This window comes from Bubalus bubalis, chromosome 13 (assembly GCF_019923935.1).
Source record: "Bubalus bubalis isolate 160015118507 breed Murrah chromosome 13, NDDB_SH_1, whole genome shotgun sequence".
Lineage (NCBI taxonomy): Eukaryota > Metazoa > Chordata > Mammalia > Artiodactyla > Bovidae > Bubalus > Bubalus bubalis.
This window is the reverse complement of record NC_059169.1, coordinates 10,691,347-10,700,000: the sequence shown is the minus strand read 5'-3', so window position 1 is coordinate 10,700,000 and position 8,654 is coordinate 10,691,347. Positions and strand designations below refer to the sequence as shown.

At 39.2% G+C, this 8,654-nt stretch overlaps 1 protein-coding gene and 1 long non-coding RNA gene across 7 annotated transcripts in view; both read left to right on the top strand.

The window, feature by feature from the left end:
• The window catches only part of LOC123328955, a 10,408-nt gene extending 2,295 nt beyond the window's left edge, over positions 1-8,113 (top strand). Inside the window, exon 2 of the long non-coding RNA XR_006543989.2 lies at positions 1-8,113. This exon is cut by the window's left edge and continues 437 nt beyond it. This is a non-coding gene — a long non-coding RNA (uncharacterized LOC123328955).
• CLYBL (citramalyl-CoA lyase) overlaps positions 1-8,654 on the top strand; it is a 233,515-nt gene that overhangs the window by 39,638 nt on the left and 185,223 nt on the right. The window lies entirely within an intron of this gene.

Below are 8,654 nucleotides of genomic sequence, written 5' to 3'. Positions count from 1 at the left end.
TTCAGGAATGTTTTATTCTTTTAAATTCACATTTTGAGCCTTTTTGAAATGAAGGCATGTGGGTCTCATTCCCTTAGATTTGCTTTTAAAAAGGCAGTAAAAGACTTGTAGTTAAATTGTAGTAACTGTTATCTAAATCTTAATTTAATTGCGGGAGGGTGGCGGGATAGAAAAAAATTAAACCCTTCAAAAAAGGTTCCATCCTTGATCCTGAAAATCTTTTTTTTTTTTTTTTAAGATAATATTGCATGGGCTTTGTGCTGCAAGTTACAGCTGAAAGGCCTCTTAAGCGCTCTTGAAACTCAACTGCTTTGTTTTGAGCAATTAAGATTTGTTATGGAGTGCTTTAAGCAGCTCTGCTTTCCTTCATCTTTAAATAGTAGTCTTCAGCTAGTTTCTTTATCAGCGTTTCCCAGTAACTAAGCCAAATTTGTTTCATTAGGAGGCACTTGCCTTGAGCCTCCATGTTTCCTCTCAGCCCCAGACGCGGAGCCCAAGCCTGTGCGCCCGCCTTATCCTGCCCCATACGGTTGGTTTCCTACTATTGAATTGGCAATCTTTTTCCGTCCCTCCCCTTTCCGTTAAAGCTCTGGCCCCCCGTCGGCCCTGCCACAGGAGTGGGGTGCAGAGGGGTGGAGGACAAAAGACGAGGATGAGAGTTGGCCGGGCCAGCAGAAGGCCGCTGCCTGCCCCTGCCCTGCAGAAGTGTCCCTTCCATTTTTCTGAAAGGGGCCCGGCTTCTTGGGCTGTCACCCTCCCCACCCTGTCTTAACACCAACAGCTTCATCAACAAGCGGCTCAGGAGATGAAAGGTGGTCTTCTTTAAGCGAGATCATTTTTTTGTCAAAAATAATAACAACCTCTGGTGTTAATCACACCGGTGGGAAGAGCAAGAGCGAACATCCTTCCACGCAAGCCCCGGGAAAGTTTTCCCTTTGAAGTGCTGGTTCCCGCCTCACCCTTCCAGGAGGGAAGAGGGGAAAAGAAAACAAGGGTGAAGATCTGAAGCCACTGAGGAATGCTGAATTGATGTCTTCCCTCGGCATCCCGGCCCCTCTAGCGGTCCTCCCCTCCTTTCAACTCTCTGCCCTTTGAAACCGCGGGCCTGGGGTGGCCGGGTCTCCCAACCAGGCCCTCTTGTAGCTGCAGGCTTCCCCCTCCGACTGGCAGCGGGGCGGTGGCCGCGCAGAGAAGCGGGCAGAGCGGGCAGAAGCCGGCTGAAGGGGTGGGAGCACCCGGCAGAGCCTGCTTAGGCTTATGGCGGGAGGCTTTGCCGTTCTGAGCAAAGAAAAAACAAACAAACCCAAAGCCCCCAAATGAACAAAAAAAGCCCTCCCCCAGCCCCAGCCCCTCCTTCACAGCTGCATTTTGCTCCCAGGACTGTGGGTGTCACTAGAGCCTCTTTTTTGCGACTGGAGAGGCTCTCCTACAGGACTTGCCAAGCCTATTAAATTTTCAGGCAGAACAGATCAAGCCTGCGTTTGATGCTGCTGTTTCCTCATTTAGTATTCAAAGGTAAAGAATCCTACCTTCTCACTCGTTACATAATTAAAAGAGGGTTTTTTTTTTCTAGTGGCAAAGAACTTGTCATGTGTAGTATTTTTTGAAGTAAAAGGTCTAACTTTTTATATAACATCTGTTCTTACGCTCTTTCCTAAATATAACCAATATTTACTTGTTTTTGTTGGTCCTGAGTTGCATACCGTACACCCTGCGTTTTAATTTTCGACAGATGGGGTTATAAACAGTATTTTCCCCCTCCAGCTCATTCCTCTAAGTTTAAATTTCTGTATTTCTGTTCTAACCAACCAAGAGTGCAATTAAAACTAAAACTCTAGAACCGACAAATAGCCCTAACTTCTCTCTTACTCTCGATTTTACTTTACGCTTGCACATTCTAAAGTTAACGCGAGTGGACTTTCACGTTTCCATCTGCGGTGTCTAATAGCAAACTGTGGCCCTCAACACCACTTCAGGGCCTTTTGTGTTCTTCGCTGCATTTCAGAAGTGCCTTCGGTTTCTCTGCATATGCAAAAAGCCCAGCCGAATTTTTTGACACCACACGTATGCACACACCCGCTCACCCCGGCCCCAACTCTCTGTTTGTTGGTGGCATCTTGTCGTCCATTGTTTGGTTGTTGGTGTTGGCAAAAGTCATTCATTTAATGGTGCCAGAGATATTATGCCTTATTCTTTATTGGAACAAAACCCGAAAATATCCCCAAGTATTTTAAAAATGAATGCCTGCCATTGGAACTGTTATAAATTAGCATAGTTGTATTTTCCCATCCTAAGGTAGATAATATTTTAAAGGTACCAGGTAGTAATAGTCACCATAAGCTGATTAAAATGGCTAGGATTCTATCAAAAACCTATTAGTGGCATAAATAATTGATATCTGGAAATCAAGCAGCCTTTCTGTGCGTATACCACTGCGCGGGCAGCACGGTCCAGTACTTCCACGAGGCAGAGGAAGGTTCCTGGGAGTTATGTTGCCTGGGTTTTAAAAGCTTGATAAAGCCACACACAAACTGATTTAAAAAAACCAAAAAATTCTGCCTGGGAGCGGAATAGTGACATTATTTTCAGGTGTTTGAGCTTCTTAGAGAAAAGGAACAAGTAACAAGACTTCTCAGGAGCCAGGTGTGAACGGAATAAATTGAGGCAGTGTCCTGACCCATCCAGCTTTTTGTAAATGATGTGATTAAAAGGGACATCTGAGAACAAATTTATGAAGTTGTTATGGCAACTGAAACACTTGGGTGGAAATATGTGTGTCTGAAACATGAAAGATTGCAGGAAGCTGGAGGAAGAAGCGGGCGTTTTATATGGGCAAGGCGGTTGAACAGTGGCAGCCAAATGTGATCCCTCCGCCGGTCATCATTCAGGACTGCGGCCTTGATTTCCACTTTTCAGAACGTGTGGTGACCGATGCTTTCCCAGACTGTGCTACCCGAAGTCGCCACGCCTTGCACACAGCAGCCTCTGCACACGGGTCCCTTGACCTGTTGAGAGCACTCTCTCCTACGTACGAAGGTGCATTTGGAGTTGCCTCAGCATTTGCCCAGAAGTTTGCACGTCTGTGTTCTCGTATTGATGTCCTTGTTTTGTGAATTTTCTCTCCCTGTTTTCCTCCACTGGCTTCCCCTACCCAAGCCCACAAACAAACAGCAGTGCTTAAAGGAATCAAAATACTTAAATATTCCCGAGGATTCTCTGCTCTCTTCCAAAAACTGTCTATCGCTTCTCCATAATATGACACTACCATAATTTCTCATGCTTTTTGATTTTTCTCTCCCATGCTGGCAAGAGTATGAAATAATGGTTCTTTTAAATCACAGGCACGGATATTTAAAATTCTACATATTTTGTACTACAGAGTGTTGGAAAAATCAATACTTTGTCACATCCAGAATGCTTTAAATTTTTTTTTAACTTTACAATATTGTATTGGTTTTGCCATATATAAATTTTTTTCTGTCACTAGATTTCAGATATATACAGTGCCTAAAAATTGTTTTAAGAATCACATTATTTCCTATATATTTGGCACTGTTTTGCTTTGAATGAAAAGATAGTTAAATGTCAGTTATAGTAATTTTAGTGGTTAGACTATTCTATAAGAAATATGCTATTTTAATTGAAAAAAGTTTGACCCTAAAAATAAATTTAAACCAACAAATTCTAATGAAAATATTTTCTTCACATTTATTTTTGAATATAGATTACTGCTTATTTAGTCTCCTTGATTTTAAGCATAGTACTTTTCACTTTGAACAGTCTTAATTCCTAAAATTAAGATAAGTGAAGAAAAAGAGAAAAAATTAAAATAGTTTTTAGAGAATGTTATTTTCCTTAAGTCATGAATTGGAGCTTTTCACTCTTACTGAAATGACTCAACAGTTTTTTAGTTGAACATGAAATTACACAAAAATTGCCCTTATAAATATAATGAGGTGTTTTCCTAATTTTTTAAAGAATGAGATAAAAACACTTTTCTATTCTATTGCAAAGTTAACTGCTGTTAATCTGAAAGACTATTCATTTAAAATATTTAGTTACACCAGTATTTTAAATCCCTTTTTGCATAAGGACAAGGAAATGGTTGTGTTTTGATCTAACTTCCTTATTTGCAAAATCCATAGATGGAAGATGATACCAAAATAAAAAAGAATGTTTCAAGAGTATTAAACCTAAGAATGCAGGGTCTTTACACACATTTTACAGAAATAAATTTCCTGTTTCCCTTCTTTAGTCTTTTCATCTCAAGGGTTTTTGGTTTTTCCTTTTTAAGAAAATATGATTTTGATACTTCCGAAGTAGATACTATTTTATTTCAGGTGGTTCATTTAATAGTTTGTTGATGTTTTCAAGGTCTCTAAACAAAGTCTGATGTGTTAACAGTCTTATTAACGATGTTAAAATAGAATTAACAGCTTGTGGATGCCTCCAGAGCACAATAGCCTGTCAACCTCTCCTGCCCCCTTATAAACTGTACCCCTGCTGTCTTCCCTTTGTTTCACGCCCAATCAGCAAACTAAACTTTTGTGGAGAGAGAAGGCAGTTCAAGTGTTCCTGCTACCGTTGAAGGGAGGAGCTAATGTGGAATTTACGGGGAGACCAATCAGTGCTGGAGGGAAGAATGACCCCAAACGGGGAAGAAGGACTTTGTTGACCTGCTTGGCTCCCTGACCTTTCCTTGCTATTTTGTCGCTTTAAAGAGGTTTGCTCTGGTTGTCGCGTACTTTACGATCCTTTTACCAAAGCCACAGAAGTTTTGGATGTTTGGGATTATTTAAAATACTTCGCACAGGTTTAATTGTGTTGTGTGTGTGTGTGTGTGTGTGTGTGTGTGTTTAATAATTGGACTAGATGTTAGCACTCAACATCATTTTTAAAAGTCTGATCCAACTACTAACAGTTTTTCTTATAGGGGAATAGAGTTTCATCAATTATCTTGAGCCAAAGTGCATTCTAAATCTCTTCCAGGGTCTCTTGCCCATAGCTGCTTTCATCGAGAATCATTAGCTACTGATGTTAAGCCATTCATCCTATTTTGTTGAAATTATTCTTTGAAAAATAGATTTATACTTTCTAAGTGTTTAAAATATTAGGCAGTGATCATAATGAATAGAAAATAAAGATTTTTTTTTTTTAGGAGAAGGCTGATTTTTCATTCATATTGCTAATTTAACAAATTGTCTCATTTAAAAGTACAGATTTATGGGATAACCTGACAAATGAGTCATACCATTTTATCTTTTGCCACCATCTGACTTGATAACCTATGAAATGCAGCACATTTATAAAATATTTCCTAATCTCATGGCACACTTCACTGGTTTTGGTAAGGGATGAGATCTTATTGAGAAGTATTTTTTAGGTCACTCAACCACTTATTCGTTTACTGGTATTGTTCTTTCTTGTAATGTGGGGTTTTTGTTTACATTACTTTTAAACAGGCCACTGTTCAGTCGCTCAAAATACAGTGCTGAGATCTAAGACAGTCCATGTGGGTACAAAAAAAAAAGCATCTCAGGCTGGATTCAGGACACTGAGCATTTTCTTTAAACCACAGTTAAATAAAATCACTGATACACCCAGATATGGAGAGTGAGATACATTTAAATGACCTGTGGTTTCAAAATGATTATTTTGTCAAGGAATATGCTAGAAGAAAACAGGGCAGTACTAGCTTATCACTTCTCTTAGCTCACATTGTGCTACATAGCCGATCCCCAAGGGGAATATTTTCTTATACTTTATAAACCCTAGAAATGGCATCCTTCAATTGAACTGGAGCAAACAAGTTGTATGTCTGTGAAACTGGAGCAGGCAGGGCTTTGTGTGATACCAGCCACATGTGCTGGTATAAATATCAATAATAACATTTTCTGGTGGGCATCTTTGAGTGCACACTGCCTCACTAAGGTCCTTTCACCTGGCCAAGGAAGAACATCACTGTGGTAGTTCTCCCACAGCTGTAACTGCTGTAATTTTTACCCGAAGCACTTGCTGTTGTCCACCCCCCAGCCCATGGCCTCGTGTGTCCTAACACCCTGCAGCTGGGTAGCAGGACCAGCTCACGGCCAAGTATAGCTGAGCTCTTTTGGGGCATGCCCGCTGAGTGAGTGCCCCAGGCCCTGGAGTTGGGGATATGCCGAGGGATGTGGGTACCTCACAGTCATGGGGACCAGACGTCAGTACTGTGACCACCTGATTCAAGTATCCAGTGTGTGTCTGCATGACTTGGGAACGCTGAGAAAGCCAAAGGGATTATCGACATACAAAGCTTGACACCTTTGTGCAGAAGCCAGCTGGCATCTCACGGGGACAACCTGAGCTGTTCCAACATCAGGAAAGCTGGGTTTGGCTGGATCTGGTTGGCTCCTGCTATTCCAGGAGCACGGCAGGCTTGGCCCCAATGGAGGGAGGGGAAGAATACCCTGGGGCTGATACTGGGACCCATTTCTTTTGTTTCCGGTGAGGCAGAGAGGAATAGAACTGCAAAAATGATGATATTTTAATAACCAGGGCTTTTCTCCATAAAGACTTTGTACATAGCATTTATCCTCCAAAAAGTCTCTCCTCTTTTTGTGATTTTATAAATTTGAAGGAAAAGGAGAAAAGGTCTGTGGTCCCAGCACTTGCCTTCATCTAAATAACTCTCGCTCACTGATGATTAGCAACATAAATCCTGTTTGAGTTCTGGACTAGTACTCTCAGCCGGAAGTTTTCATATGCTTTTTAGAATTCTGAACTGGCCACAGCAGCTTTTAGGAAAGTAAAGGATACAAATAAAGTTTATAATAATTTGACTGTTCACTTCTGCATTTCAAAATATGTCATTTGTAGAAATTTTTTTCTCTGAATCTTTGGAATTCCCTGAATACTTTGAAGCCAGTTGTGAAATGCTGCTTTAGAAAGAGTTTATATAAAAAAAAAGTTTATATAAATGTGCTTCTTTATTTAATCATAAGGGAGATTTAGAGAAAGGATGTTTTATTTTTCTGTAGTTTTGTTTGATAAGAATATGGAATTACTGTTATGATTACTAATGATACCTTACATTTGCACAGCACTTTAGAATTTTTACAAATATGATTGCACATAATTTTTGAAAGAGTTTGACCGGAAGATATTATTATCCTGGTTTTATAGACAAGGAATCAATAAATGCACACACATGTAACATACCATGTAGTTCCAGCATTATATTTCCAGAGGATTCTGTGCTTTAGGAAATATATTTGGTATGTAAAATGGCTAAAAACTACAAATCTAGGACTGAAGAATTTATTTTGGTTTCACATAGTAGCTACAAAAGATGACAAAAACAGGAATAAAATCATGTGATAATGTGCAGTGCCTCTTTGAATGCACAGCTATCTGAATTTTTGTTGGATGATTGCTTTGTTTTCATGTGTTTCACATCTATATCATAGCATGCTATATTATAGCACAATACTAAAATATAAAAAATAGTCAAAGTATCCCTCATATTTTTAAAGATAAAAATTATAATCACAATATCATAGCAGAATAGTGTTTTCCCATTAAAGGATAGTCTGATTTGTAGTTGACTGTAATTTCTTTCTTATGAGATCTCAAAACAGACAAAATATATTTACTCTCGATATTTTCCCCTGCTTGTTAAAGACTAGGTATTCAGAATATTTGTTTTGAGACGTTTATTGCTACTGTTCAGAAACAGAACTATGTTATTGGGCAGGAAAATCTGATTAGTGTTTCTAAGAACTGTTATAGCACAGCAAGACAGGCAAGCAATCCGAAGTGCAAGGTTAAAAGCAATTTATAAAAACTAGGCAAAGACGTTACTTGTTAAAAAAAGAAATACATATTTCTTAAGAAAAAATTGTCTAAGTGATATTCTTGACTACTTTTTCGTTATAGTACTTTCAGGTTATTTTCATTAAAAATATTTTCTTTGAGGGGAGCAGAGAAGGAAGAATTAAAATGAGAAAGAAGACCTCAAAATTTGCTATTCGGTAAGATCCTAAATCTTATTAATATAGTTTTCCGTGAAAAAAATTAAACTTTTTAAAAACTTCATATGTTAACCCTAAGAAAAGTCTCCACATATGGTCCCAAAGATTAAAAAAAAAAAAAATTGGGGAAATAATCATTTTATGGACAAAAAAAACCAGGGCTGTTCTTAGAATCAAATTAAGCTTTATTTCTTATATTAATTGTGATAACCAAGCATGTAATTTGCTTCTAGAAGTTTAGAGGGGGGAAAAACTATTGATTATTATTATATGTCTGGGGTTTTCTTTAAACAACTCTAACATCAAAATGGCCAAACCATTGGACTGATTCATGTTAGATAAAACAGATGGGATTCCCAGATCATGCACCATTCAGCCGTTTGATGGAATTCGCGCCACCCTGACCAGCGAGCCCAGATGGCGCTTAAATCTGTCACTCTTTAACGACCCTACTGTTTTTTAAAAATATTTTTATATTTGAGCCCATTCGGTTAATCTGAGATATTAATCATTTCCAAGATATGTCTGGGGAGGGATTTACTGCGGGCTTCATGTGGAGGAGCTGAGGATGAGAAGAGAGAAGAGACCTCCGTATCCAGGGCTCCTGCTCCAAGGAACTCGGGACGGGAGGCCTGGGTGATGATG